The sequence below is a fragment of the Anser brachyrhynchus genome, assembly GCF_964034855.1.
Source record: "Anser brachyrhynchus genome assembly, chromosome: 1".
NCBI classification, from domain to species: domain Eukaryota; kingdom Metazoa; phylum Chordata; class Aves; order Anseriformes; family Anatidae; genus Anser; species Anser brachyrhynchus.
Genome location: NC_137694.1, coordinates 78,009,691 through 78,023,585, shown reverse-complemented (window position 1 = coordinate 78,023,585; position 13,895 = coordinate 78,009,691). Strand labels below are relative to the sequence as shown.

General features: G+C 47.7%; 2 long non-coding RNA genes across 3 annotated transcripts in view; one reads left to right on the top strand and one right to left on the bottom strand.

Moving 5' to 3' along the window:
- LOC308187506 overlaps nucleotides 1–12,278 on the bottom strand; it is a 103,959-nt gene extending 91,681 nt beyond the window's left edge. Inside the window, exon 1 of the long non-coding RNA XR_013944744.1 lies at nucleotides 12,143–12,278. This is a non-coding gene — a long non-coding RNA (uncharacterized lncRNA). The remainder of the gene's footprint in view (nucleotides 1–12,142) is intronic.
- The window catches only part of LOC308187507, a 109,185-nt gene extending 96,644 nt beyond the window's left edge, over nucleotides 1–12,541 (top strand). For both annotated transcript variants that reach the window (XR_013944745.1, XR_013944746.1), the window contains exon 2: nucleotides 12,267–12,541. This is a non-coding gene — a long non-coding RNA (uncharacterized lncRNA). The remainder of the gene's footprint in view (nucleotides 1–12,266) is intronic.
- The last annotated feature ends 1,354 nt before the right edge of the window (nucleotides 12,542–13,895 follow it).

Genomic DNA, 13,895 nt, shown 5'->3' with positions numbered 1-13,895 from the left:
CATACTACTAACCCTAGGCCTCATCTCAATACTCCTAGTAATACTCCAATGATGACGAGACATTGTACGAGAAAGCACCTTCCAAGGCCATCACACTCCCACAGTCCAAAAAGGCCTACGATACGGCATAATCCTTTTCATCACATCCGAAGCATTCTTCTTCTTAGGGTTCTTCTGAGCGTTCTTCCACTCGAGCCTGGCCCCAACCCCAGAACTAGGAGGCCAATGACCCCCAACAGGAATTAAACCACTCAACCCGATAGAAGTCCCCCTACTAAACACAGCCATCCTACTAGCCTCAGGCGTTACCGTAACGTGAGCCCATCACAGCATCACAGAAGGAAACCGAAAACACGCCATCCACGCCCTAACCCTAACGATCCTCCTGGGATTCTACTTCACAGCCCTACAAGCAATAGAATACCACGAAGCCCCATTCTCAATCGCCGATAGCGTCTACGGATCTACCTTCTTCGTTGCCACTGGATTCCACGGACTCCACGTAATCATCGGATCCTCCTTCCTGACCGTCTGCCTCTTCCGACTGATCAAGTTCCACTTTACATCAGACCACCACTTCGGATTCGAGGCAGCAGCCTGATACTGACACTTCGTAGACATCATCTGACTATTCCTCTACATAACCATCTACTGATGAGGATCTTGCTCTTCTAGTATATTAATTACAATTGACTTCCAATCTCTAGAATCTGGTATAAACCCAGAGGAGAGCAATGAACGCACTCATGTTCATATTCGCCCTATCATCAATCCTAAGCGCCGCCCTAACCGCATTAAACTTCTGACTCGCCCAAATAAACCCCGACTCAGAGAAACTCTCACCGTACGAATGTGGATTTGACCCACTTGGATCTGCTCGATTACCATTCTCAGTCCGATTCTTCCTCAGTAGCCATCCTGTTCGTCCTATTCGACCTAGAAATCGCCCTCCTACTCCCCCTGCCATGAGCCGTCCAACTCCAATCCCCCCTAATGACCCTCACCTGAACTGTAGTGATCCTCCTTCTCCTAACACTCGGACTGGCCTACGAGTGAATTCAAGGGGGCCTAGAATGAGCAGAATAACAGAAAGTTAGTCTAACCAAAAAGATAGCTGGTTTCGACCCAGCAGATTACAGCCAACCCTGTAACTTGTTCCCTGATTGTTCCTCCGTGCAGGGTGGCTAGTCAGCTAAATACTTTGATTCCGGTAGGGATGGCAATGATTATAGTGGCTGATGTAAAGTAGGCTCGGGTATCAACGTCTATTCCTACTGTAAACATGTGGTGAGCTCAGACGATGAATCCTAGGAAGCCGATGGATAGTATGGCTCAGACTATTCCCATGTAGCCAAAGGGCTCCTTTTTGCCTGAGTAGTACGTGACTACGTGTGAGATGATTCCGAACCCCGGTAGGATCAGAATATAGACTTCTGGGTGTCCGAAGAATCAGAATAGGTGTTGGTACAGGATTGGGTCTCCTCCTCCAGCGGGGTCGAAGAATGTGGTGTTTAGGTTTCGATCAGTTAGTAATATTGTAATACCGGCGGCGAGTACGGGGAGTGATAGAAGGAGTAGGATGGCGGTAATTAGTACGGATCAGACAAATAGTGGGGTTTGGTATTGTGAGAGTGCGGGGGGTTTTATGTTGATGGCTGTGGTGATAAAGTTGATGGCCCCAAGGATGGAGGAGATACCGGCTAAGTGGAGTGAGAAGATAGCCAGGTCTACTGAAGCTCCGGCGTGGGCAAGGTCACCTGCTAGGGGAGGGTAGACAGTTCAGCCTGTGCCGGCGCCAGCTTCTACAGTGGATGAGGCTAGTAGGAGGAGGAATGATGGGGGGAGGAGTCAAAAGCTTATGTTGTTTATTCGCGGGAATGCTATGTCGGGGGCACCGATTATGAGGGGGACTAATCAGTTGCCGAATCCTCCGATCATGATGGGTATGACTATAAAGAAGCTTATTACAAAGGCGTGAGCGGTAACGATTACATTGTAAATTTGGTCGTCGCCTAGGAGAGTTCCTGGTTGTCCTAGTTCTGCGCGGATTAATAGGCTGAGTGCGGTGCCGACTATTCCTGCTCATGCCCCGAAGATGAGGTACAGGGTGCCAATATCCTTATGGTTAGTGGAAAATAGTCATCGGTTGATGAAGGTGACGGGTAAGATGGCTGAGTGTTGAAGCGTTAGGCTGTAGTCCTTTTTACAGAGGTTTAATTCCTCTTCTTATCGGCTCTGTAGTGAAATTCATGTTGAGTTGCAAGCTCATCGATGCGCACTAGGGTGCGTCAGGGTCTTTGTAGGCAGAAGCCAATTGGTTTAGGCATTTAGCTGTTAACTAGAGTTTTGTGGGATCGAAGCCCATCTGTCTAGGGAGGCTTTAGCTTAATTAAAGCGTCTGACTTGCATTCAGAAGATACAGGTTAATGTTCTGTAAGTCTTAATGTGCAGAAACTAAGAGGGTTTAACTCTTATTTAAGGCTTTGAAGGCCTTCGGTTTGGGGTGTTATCCTAAGTTTCTAGACAATGGCATGTATTATTGGGGACAGGGGAAGTAAGAGGATTGATAGTGAGGCAAGGACCGCAGTAGGTGTGCTTGGGGCTTTGCTAGTGTATCATTGTTTTATGTGGTTAGAGGAGTTGGGGGGAAGGGTAATTGTTGAGTGGTATGCGAGGCGTAGGTAGAAGAAGAGGCTGAGCAGTGATAGCATGGCAATTGCCATGGCTGCTGGTGTTATTTCCTGTTTAGTTAGTTCTTGGATGATAAGTCACTTTGGTATAAAGCCTGTTAATGGGGGGAGGCCTGCTAGGGATAAAAGTACTAGTATTAGGGTGGCGTTTAGCACTGGGGTTTTTGTTCATGAGGTTGTGATCATGGATAGGTTAAGGGCTTTGATTTTGTTAAGGGCTAGGAATACGGCTGATGTTATGATTGTGTATAGGTAGAAGGTAAGTAAGGCCAATTTGGGGCTGTAAACTAGGATGATGGCGATTCAGCCTAAGTGGGAGATGGACGAGAAGGCTAGGATTTTGCGTGTTTGTGTTTGGTTCAGTCCTATTCAGCCTCCTAGTGCTGTTGAGGCTAGGGCCATGGCGGTGAGTAGAGCTGGGTCGAGGGATTTGGATGTTAGTAGGAGCAGGGTTAGTGGGGGGAATTTTATGAGGGTCGAGAGTAGCAGGGCTGTTATTTGTGGCGATCCTTGTAGTACTTCTGGGAATCAGAAGTGAAATGGCACTAGGCCCAGTTTAATAGCGATTGCTGCTGTCAGTAGTAGACAGGAGGTTGGGTGGTTTATTTGTGTGATGTCTCATTGGCCGGTGACTCAGGCATTGGTTATGCTAGAGAATAGGACCAGGGCGGAAGCAGCTGCTTGGGTTAGGAAGTATTTCGTTGCGGCTTCTACTGCTCGTGGGTGGTGGGATTTGGCAATTAGGGGAATGATGGCTAGTGCGTTGATCTCCAGTCCTGTCCAGGCCAGAACTCAGTGGTTGCTGGAAATTGTGATGGTGGTGCCCAAGATGAGGCTGAAGGTTATGATTGGGGTCGCGTAAGGGTTCATTAGTAGAGGAGGGGGTTAAACCATCATTTTCGGGGTATGGGCCCGATAGCTTGATTAGCTGACTCTACTAGAAAATAATATAAGGGAAGTATGGAGAATTTTGATTTCTCTTGTGTGGGTTCAATTCCTACTTTTCTAAGGTCAACAGGAAATGAGAGGGCTGTTATACCTCTATGTTCACTTTATCATAGTGACCCTTTGTAGTTCAGGCACATTTCCTTATGTAAGGAGGTAGGCCTGCATAGCAGATAGGTATGCTGATGTGTCAGAGGCACAGAGCTAGTGTGAGGGGTAGGAAGTTTTTTCATAGTAGGTGCATTAGTTGGTCATATCGGAATCGTGGGTATGAAGCTCGGACCCATAAGAAACCAGAAGATAGTAGGAGGACTTTTGTGGCTAGGATGACGGGGAATAGTTCTGTGGGTGGCCCTAGGGCGCTTGGGTTTAGGAATATGATGGCTGTAAGTGTATTTATTAGCATAATGTTCGCATATTCAGCTAGGAAGAATAAGGCGAAGGGTCCTGCGGCGTATTCAACGTTAAACCCTGAGACTAGCTCAGATTCACCCTCTGTGAGGTCAAAAGGAGCTCGGTTTGTCTCTGCTAGGGTGGATACGTATCATATTATTGCTAGGGGTCATGAGGAGAAAATGAAGTATAGAGGCTCCTGTGCGATGGCAAAGGAGCTGAGTGTGTAGCTTCCGCTTAGTATGATTATTGATAGCAGGATTATGGCCAGTGTCACTTCGTATGAAATGGTCTGTGCTACTGCCCGTAGGGCTCCGATTAGTGCGTATTTTGAGTTCGAGGCTCAGCCTGATCATAGGACTGAGTAGACGGCTAGGCTTGACATGGCTATTAGGAAGAGAACTCCGAGGTTTAGATCTGCTAGGGGAAATGGGAGTGGTAGTGGTGCTCAAGTGGTGAGGGCTAGGACAAGGGCTAGTATTGGTATCAGAATGAATAGAAGTGGGGAAGAGGTAGAGGGTCGGATGGGCTCTTTGGTAAATAGTTTCAGTCCGTCCGCAAATGGTTGAAGTAGGCCAAAAGGCCCGACAACGTTAGGGCCTTTGCGGGATTGTATGTAGCTTAGGATTTTCCGTTCTACTAGGGTTAGGAAGGCTACGGCAATCAGGATTGGGATGATGTATAGGAGGGATATAATGAGGCAGCTTAGTGTTGTTATTTGAATCATGGGTGAAGCTAGGGAGAGGATTTGAACCTCTGGGGAAAGGGCTTAAGCCTTCTGCACTTGCCGGGCTCTGCCACTCTAGCTGGTCCTTTTCTAGGATTGAAAGTGGTGGGGGAAGGCCCTCTTCACGGTTTAGTTGGTTTCACTGCTTAGAGGGGGGGGGGCGTGCTTGTGGTATTGGCCCCACTTTCCCGGTCCTTTCGTACTGGGGAGAGTGTGTCATAGATAGAAACCGACCTGGATTGCTCCGGTCTGAACTCAGATCACGTAGGACTGTTAATCGTTGAACAAACGAACCCTTAATAGCGGCTGCACCATTAGGATGTCCTGATCCAACATCGAGGTCGTAAACCCCCCTGTCGATATGGGCTCTTGAGGGGGATTGCGCTGTTATCCCTGGGGTAGCTTGGTCCATTAATCAATTATATTGGGTCTGGTCACTGTTAGCACTTTGAGGGGTAGCTCTAGGTAAAGAGGTATGGTCTTGTTTTTGGAGGATTTGTTCTCCTCCAAGGTCGCCCCAACCGAAAAATATCGACCAGGCTCTGCGATGGTAGTGGCCCCAGTGGGGTTGATTGAGGATTCGCGGTGGTCGTTGATTTTTAAGTTCCACAGGGTCTTCTCGTCTTATGTTCACATCCCCGCTTTTGCACGGGGAGATCAATTTCACTGATTATCTGTGAGAGACAGTTAAGACCTCGTTTAGCCATTCATACAAGTCTCGATTTATGGGACAATTGATTGCGCTACCTTTGCACGGTTAGGATACCGCGGCCGTTAAACCTAAGTCACCGGGCAGGCATCACCTTCAATACTTGTTTAATTTGCTGAAGGCTATGTTTTTGGTAAACAGTCGGGCCTTATTAATTTGCCGAGTTCCTTTCACAGATTTTAATCGCTCTTATAGGCGCTCCTGAGTCGGGTTAACAGGGTTAGTTAATACGTGGTCTTGTAGGGGTTTTTGTATCTGTCTAGGTCTGTTAATAATGTTTCTATGTAAGCTTGCGCCGTTAGAGGGGTGTGGCCCTGTACATGAGGGGCCTAGGATGATTCCTAGGATTGTTATGAGGGTGGCAGCGGTTTTGGTGATAAGGGGTATGGTTATTGGGGGGGTTTTGGTTGGTGTGATGAAAGAGGTAATGATTATTCCTGCTGTAATGCTGCCTAGGGCGAGTCGGGTTAGGGGGGCGGTGATTAGTGGGTTGTTTTCGTTTATTGATACTATTGGGGGGATTCGGGTTTGTCCAGCTTGGACTAGGATGGTTATGCGGATGCTGTAGGTTGCGGTGAATGCTGTGGCTATAAGGGTTAGGAGTAGGGCTCAAGTATTTAGGTATGATGTGTTTAAGCTTTCGATGATGAGGTCTTTTGAGTAGAATCCGGCTAGGAATGGGGTTCCTATCAGCGCCAGGTTTCCGATGGTTAGGCAGGAAGTAGTGACTGGGAGTATTTTCTGTAGGCCTCCTATCTTTCGGATATCTTGTTCTCCGTTTAGGTTGTGGATGATAGACCCTGAGCATAGGAATAGTATGGCTTTAAAGAAGGCATGGGTTGAGATGTGTAGGAAGGCTAGTTGTGGGAGGTTTAGTCCGATAGTGACTATTATTAGTCCTAGTTGGCTGGATGTTGAGAAAGCAATGATTTTTTTGATGTCATTTTGGGTTAGGGCGCATGTGGCAGCGAATAGGGTTGATAGAGCACCTAGGCATAGGCAGGCAGTTAGGGCTGTCTGGTTGGTGGCTAGCAGGGGGTGCATGCGGATGAGCAGGAAGATTCCGGCTACTACTATGGTACTGGAGTGCAGTAGGGCTGATACTGGGGTGGGGCCTTCTATTGCTGCGGGCAGTCATGGGTGGAGTCCAAATTGGGCGGATTTTCCTGCGGCTGCGAGGATTAATCCTATGAGGGGGAGGATTGGGGTTTGGTGGGGGTGTACGGCTTGTTGGATCTCTCAGGTGTTGAATGTTGAAGCTAGTCATGCTATGCTCAGGATCAGTCCGATGTCTCCGATTCGGTTGTAGATTACGGCTCGTAGGGCGGCGGTGTTGGCATCTGCTCGGCCTTGTCATCAGCCGATGAGAAGGAAGGACATGATTCGTACTCCTTCCCAGCCTACGAATAGGAGGAATATGTTGTTTGCGGTTGTTAGGAGGAGTATGGCGACTAGGAATGTCAGTAGGTAGGTGAAAAATTTTGTTACGTATGGCTCTGAGGCCATGTATCATATGGCGAATTGTAGGATTGATCATGTTACAAATAGGGCGATTGGAAGAAATGTTATTGAGTATTGGTCTATTTTTAGGCTCAGGGGGATTTTAAAGTTTATAATGAATTTTCACTCCCAGTGGCAGGTGACAGATTCTACTCCCGAGTAGATGAATGCGGTTGTAGGGGCTAGGCTAATTAGGAATGCGGTTTTAACAGCGCGGGTGGTGGCTTGTGGGGTGTTTTTAAAGTTTTTAAATAGAAATGGCAGGATGATTGGGGTTAGGAGGATTGTCAGCGTGAGTAGTGTGAGGGAGTTGATTAGTAGTGTGGGGTTCACTACTTTTACTTGGATTTGCACCAAGATGGGTGGTTCCTAAGACCAGTGGATTGCTGTTATCCTTTAAAAGTAAGGGGGCTGAGGTTTTAGGCTCAGATGTAAGAGTTAGCAGCTCTTGTTGGTTAAACCCTCCCCTCGGCAGGTAAGAAGGTTTGAACTTCTATTCTTAGAATCACAGTCTAATGTTTGGTTTAAACTATACTTGCATGAGGGGATTCCGGAGATCAGTTCGGGTTTGAGGATTAGGAGGAATATTGGGATAATGTGGAGTGTTATGAGCAGGTGTTCTCGCGTGGTTGAGTTTTGCATAGATGTGATGTGGGAGGGGATTGAGCCTCGTTGGGTCATTAGTAGTATGAATAAGGTGTAGGAGGCGGTTAGTAGGGTTGCGATTCCTGTTAGGATGATCGTGAAGGCAGATCAGTTGAATAAGGTGATTATAATGGTTAGCTCTGCTATGAGGTTTGTTGTTGGGGGTAAGGCTATGTTTGTTAGATTGGCCAGCAATCATCAGGTAGCTATGAGTGGTAGGAGAGGTTGTAGGCCTCGTGTGAGTAGTAGAATTCGGCTGTGCGTACGTTCATAGTTTGTGTTGGCTAGGCAGAATAGTATGGAGGAAGTTAGTCCATGGGAAATTATTAGGATCATTGCCCCTGAGAATGATCAGTGGGTTTGGATTATTCCTGCGGCGATAACTAGGCCTATGTGGCTAACGGATGAATAAGCGATTAGTGATTTTAGGTCTGTCTGTCGTAGGCAGATTGAGCTAGTCATTAGGGCGCCTCATAGGGCCAGGGTTAGGAAGGGGTAGTGCAGGAGGTTGGACAGTGGGCCCATAAATAGAGTGACTCGTATAATTCCGTATCCTCCTAGCTTTAGTAGTAGGGCGGCGAGGAGTATTGAGCCTGCGATGGGTGCTTCTACGTGGGCTTTTGGCAGTCAGAGGTGTAGGCCGTATAGTGGGGCTTTTACTATGAATGCTATGAGCAGTGCTAGACCTGATAGTATTCCTGTCCATGAGGTGGATAGGGTTGGGTGGGTTAGTTGTAGGGTTGGCAGGTGCAGGGTGCCAATTTTCACGTATAGGTGTATGATTGTGATTAGCAGGGGTAGAGAGCTTACTGGCGTGTAGAATAGCAGGTAGATGCCAGCGCTTAGGCGTTCTGGTTGGTTCCCCCATCGGGTGATTAAGATTAGGGTGGGAATGAGGGTTGCTTCAAATGAGATGTAAAATAGTGCTAGTTCTGTGGTGGAAAAGGCTAGTAGGATGAATGGCTGGACTGCGACTAAGGTTGAGATAAAGATTCGTTTGCGTTGTAGGGGTTCTTGTTGCAGGTGGTTTTGGCTTGCTATGATTATGAGTGGGAGTAGTCAGCAGGATAGTACTAGGAGGGGGGATGAGATTTGGTCAATTCCTGTTCAGTTGGATAAAAATTTGTAGGGGTAGTAGGTTGGGATTAATCACTGTAGGCTTAGGGCAGCGATTAGGAGGCTGTATAAGGTGGTGTTAGTCCATAGAAATTTTGGTGGAGACAGCAGGGCTGTTGGAAGAAGTATGATTGTGGGTAGGATGATTTTTAGCATTGCAGGAGGTTTAGGTTGTGTAGATGGTCGGAGCCATGTGTGCGGGTGGAGGCTACTAGGATGGCCAGGCCTGTGCCCGCCTCACACGCTGAGAAGGTTAGCATGAGAATTGGTACCATGGTGAATGAGGAGACTTGGTTTTCGATGGATCATATTGATAGGCCTACGAATATCGATAATATTATGCTTTCAAGGCATAGTAGGGCGGATACTAGGTGGGTTCGGTGGAAGGCTAGTCCTAGTCCGCTGAAAATGAAGGCTGAGTAGAAGCTTAAATGTAGGGGCGACATAAGAAAGTTACAGGGTTGGCTGTAATCTGCTGGGTCGAAACCAGCTATCTTTTTGGTTAGACTAACTTTCTGTTATTCTGCTCATTCTAGGCCCCCTTGAATTCACTCGTAGGCCAGTCCGAGTGTTAGGAGAAGGAGGATCACTACAGTTCAGGTGAGGGTCATTAGGGGGGATTGGAGTTGGACGGCTCATGGCAGGGGGAGTAGGAGGGCGATTTCTAGGTCGAATAGGACGAACAGGATGGCTACTGAGGAAGAATCGGACTGAGAATGGTAATCGAGCAGATCCAAGTGGGTCAAATCCACATTCGTACGGTGAGAGTTTCTCTGAGTCGGGGTTTATTTGGGCGAGTCAGAAGTTTAATGCGGTTAGGGCGGCGCTTAGGATTGATGATAGGGCGAATATGAACATGAGTGCGTTCATTGCTCTCCTCTGGGTTTATACCAGATTCTAGAGATTGGAAGTCAATTGTAATTAATATACTAGAAGAGCAAGATCCTCATCAGTAGATGGTTATGTAGAGGAATAGTCAGATGATGTCTACGAAGTGTCAGTATCAGGCTGCTGCCTCGAATCCGAAGTGGTGGTCTGATGTAAAGTGGAACTTGATCAGTCGGAAGAGGCAGACGGTCAGGAAGGAGGATCCGATGATTACGTGGAGTCCGTGGAATCCAGTGGCAACGAAGAAGGTAGATCCGTAGACGCTATCGGCGATTGAGAATGGGGCTTCGTGGTATTCTATTGCTTGTAGGGCTGTGAAGTAGAATCCCAGGAGGATCGTTAGGGTTAGGGCGTGGATGGCGTGTTTTCGGTTTCCTTCTGTGATGCTGTGATGGGCTCACGTTACGGTAACGCCTGAGGCTAGTAGGATGGCTGTGTTTAGTAGGGGGACTTCTATCGGGTTGAGTGGTTTAATTCCTGTTGGGGGTCATTGGCCTCCTAGTTCTGGGGTTGGGGCCAGGCTCGAGTGGAAGAACGCTCAGAAGAACCCTAAGAAGAAGAATGCTTCGGATGTGATGAAAAGGATTATGCCGTATCGTAGGCCTTTTTGGACTGTGGGAGTGTGATGGCCTTGGAAGGTGCTTTCTCGTACAATGTCTCGTCATCATTGGAGTATTACTAGGAGTATTGAGATGAGGCCTAGGGTTAGTAGTATGGATGAGTTGTAGTGGAATCACATGATTAATCCTGAGGTTGTGAGTAGGGCGGCGGCTGCCCCGAAGATTGGTCAAGGGCTTGGGTCAACTATGTGGTATGAGTGTGCTTGGTGTGCCATTAGATGTTTTCTTGTAAGTATAGGCTTAGAAGGAGCACGAAGACGTAGGCCTGGATTATGGCTACTGCTACTTCTAGGATGGTTAGGAGTAGTAGGATGATTATTGTTAGGATGGATACTGCAGGAAGGGTGGGTATTAATGCAATGGAGGCTGTAGAGACGAGTTGGATGAGTAAGTGTCCTGCTGTAAGGTTGGCTGTAAGGCGGACTCCGAGGGCTAGGGGGCGGATTAGTAGGCTGGTTGTTTCGATCAGGATTAGTGTGGGGATTAGGGGTGTAGGGGTACCTTCGGGTAATAGGTGGGCTAAAGAGGCTGATGGTTGGTTTCGTAGGCCTGTTAGTAGTGTGGCGAGCCATAGTGGGAAGGCTAGGGCTATGTTCATAGATAGTTGGGTGGTTGGGGTGAATGTATATGGAAGGAGGCCTAGAAGGTTGATTGTAAGAAGTATGATTATTAGGGATGTAAATATTATGGCTCATTTGTGGCCATTTTTGTTGAGTGGGACTATTAGTTGTTTTGTGATTAGGTGAAGGAGTCATGTTTGGATAGTAGAAAGGCGGTTGTTGATTCATCGGTTGTTTGGGGACGGGAATAGTAGGGCTGGGAAGAGTAGGGATAGTAGGATTAAGGGGATGCCAAATAGATTGGGGCTGGAAAATTGGTCACAGAAGCTTAGGTTCATGGTCAGGATCATGGTGTGGGTTTGGTAGTGAGGGAGGTCTTATTTGATGGGGGGTTGGTTGTGGTGAAGGCTAGTAGTTTTGGTTGGATGAGGAGTGCTAGGGTTAATCAGGTTATAATTATGATTGAAAATCATGGTGCGGGGTTAAGCTGTGGCATATCATTAAGGAGGGGGAAGTCCCTCTTTGGCTAGCTTAAAAGGCTAGTGCTGTTGCATAGCTTCTTAATGATTAGGATGATGATAGAAGGGACGATCAGGCCTCGAAATGTGGGAGTGGGGTTGATTCTACTACAATGGGTATGTAGCTGTGATTAGCCCCGCAAATTTCTGAGCATTGTCCGTAAAATTCCCAGGCCGGGTGGTAATGAATGAAGTTTGGTTTAGTCGGCCTGGGATTGCGTCTGTTTTAACTCCGAGCGTTGGGACTGCTCAGGAGTGGAGTACGTCTCCTGCAGTAATGATCACGCGGATGGGGGATTCTATTGGGATAACTACGCGGTGGTCAACTTCTAGCAGTCGGAAGTGGCCGTTGGGTAAGTCTGGGGTGGGCACTATGTAGGAGTCGAAGGATAGGTCTTTGAAGTCTGTGTATTCGTAGCTTCAGTATCATTGGTGGCCGATGGCTTTTAGGGTGAGGTCTGGTTCGTCGATTTCGTCCATTATGTAGAGGATTTGTAGGGATGGGAGGGCGAGGAGTACCAGGACGATAGCAGGTAGGATTGTCCAGATCAGCTCTACTTCTTGGGCGTCTACAGCATTGGACGAGAGTTTTTCTGTTAGTATGTGGGCTAAAAGGTAGAGAACTAGGCTGCAGATAGCTAGGGCAACGATTAGGGCGTGGTCGTGGAATTCAACGAGTTCTTCTATGATGGGTGATGAGGCGTCTTGGAATCCTAGTTGGGAGTGGTTGGCCACATGAGATGTACAGGATTTTTACCTGTGATTTAGTCTTGACAAGGCTATGTAATTGGTTTACTAACGTCTCATAAGAAAGAAGCATGAGCGGTTAACCTCCTGGGAGACCCAGAAAACTTCACCCCAGCAAACCCACTAGTAACCCCACCACACATCAAGCCAGAATGATACTTCCTATTCGCCTACGCCATCCTACGTTCAATCCCAAATAAACTAGGAGGCGTATTAGCACTGGCCGCCTCCGTACTGATCCTATTCCTAATCCCATTCCTGCACAAATCAAAACAACGAGCAATAACATTCCGACCACTCTCCCAGCTCCTATTCTGAGTACTAGTCGCCGACCTCCTCGTCCTAACATGAGTAGGAAGCCAACCCGTCGAACACCCATTCATCATCATCGGCCAACTCGCTTCAATCGCCTACTTCACTATCCTCCTATTTCTCCTCCCCGCCGCAAGCGCCCTAGAAAACAAAATACTCAACTGCTAAATACTCTAATAGTTTATAAAAACATTGGTCTTGTAAACCAAAGATTGAAGACTTACCACTTCTTAGAGTACCCCAAACTCAGAAAAAAAGGACTCAAACCTTTATCTCCAGCTCCCAAAGCTGGCATTTTCAATAAACTATTCTCTGACCCTAACCCCTAAACCGCCCGAATAGCACCCCGCGACAACCCCCGCACAAGCTCCAATACAACAAACAAAGTCAACAACAGCCCCCAACCCGCCACTAAAAACATCCCTGCCCCATGTGAATAAAACATGGAAACTCCACTAAAATCCGACCGAACAACAAACACCCCAACATTATTCACAGTAGAAACCCCGAACTTCCAAGCCCCCATAAACCCCCCAAACACCAACCCCCCAAAAACAATTGCCACAAACGCTACTGCACATCCAATCACCCGTCAATCCCCCCAAGCCCCAGGGAAAGGCTCCGCTGCTAAAGCTACTGAATAAACAAACACCACCAGCATACCCCCCAAATACACCATAAACAGCACTAAAGCCACGAACGAAACCCCAAGGCCCAGCAACCACCCGCACCCCGCCACAGACGCTAACACCAAACCAACAACCCCATAATACGGCGAAGGATTCGACGCCACACCCAAAACACCCACCGCAAAGCAAATCCCTAAAAAAAACATAAAATAAGTCATTATTCCTGCCCGGACACTACCCGAGGCCTGCGGCTCGAAAAGCCGCCATTGTTCTCAACTACAGGAACTAACCGCAAGCCCCCAATAATTCTACCCCATCTATGCCATTATGCTTAACCCCCCCCCCCTCCCCCCCCGAGGCGGGGGTATTTGGTTATGCATATTCGTGCATAAATTTATATACCCCATATACATACATACTATAGTACCAGTAATATACATTATATACGGACTATCTTATAAGCAGGTGCTAAACCCATACATGTACACGGCCATTAAACCCTTAAACACACTCCTACCAAACCACCCGGCATGAATGTTCTAGGACCATACCGCACAACACCCAATACAACTCCACTCAAGCGCATAACAAGACCCCATTTTAATGAATGCTCACAGGACATGCTCCAACAACAACTCTCCACCACATATCTCATGCAGTTCGTATCAGACGGATTTATTAATCGTACTCCTCACGTGAAATCAGCAACCCGTTGCACATAATGTCCGGTATGACTAGCTTCAGGCCCATACGTTCCCCCTAAACCCCTCGCCCTCCTCACATTTTTGCGCCTCTGGTTCCTCGGTCAGGGCCATCCATTGGGTTCACTCACCCCTCCTTGCCCTTCAAAGTGGCATCTGTGAGTACTTTCACCTTCTCAATGCGTAATCGCGGCA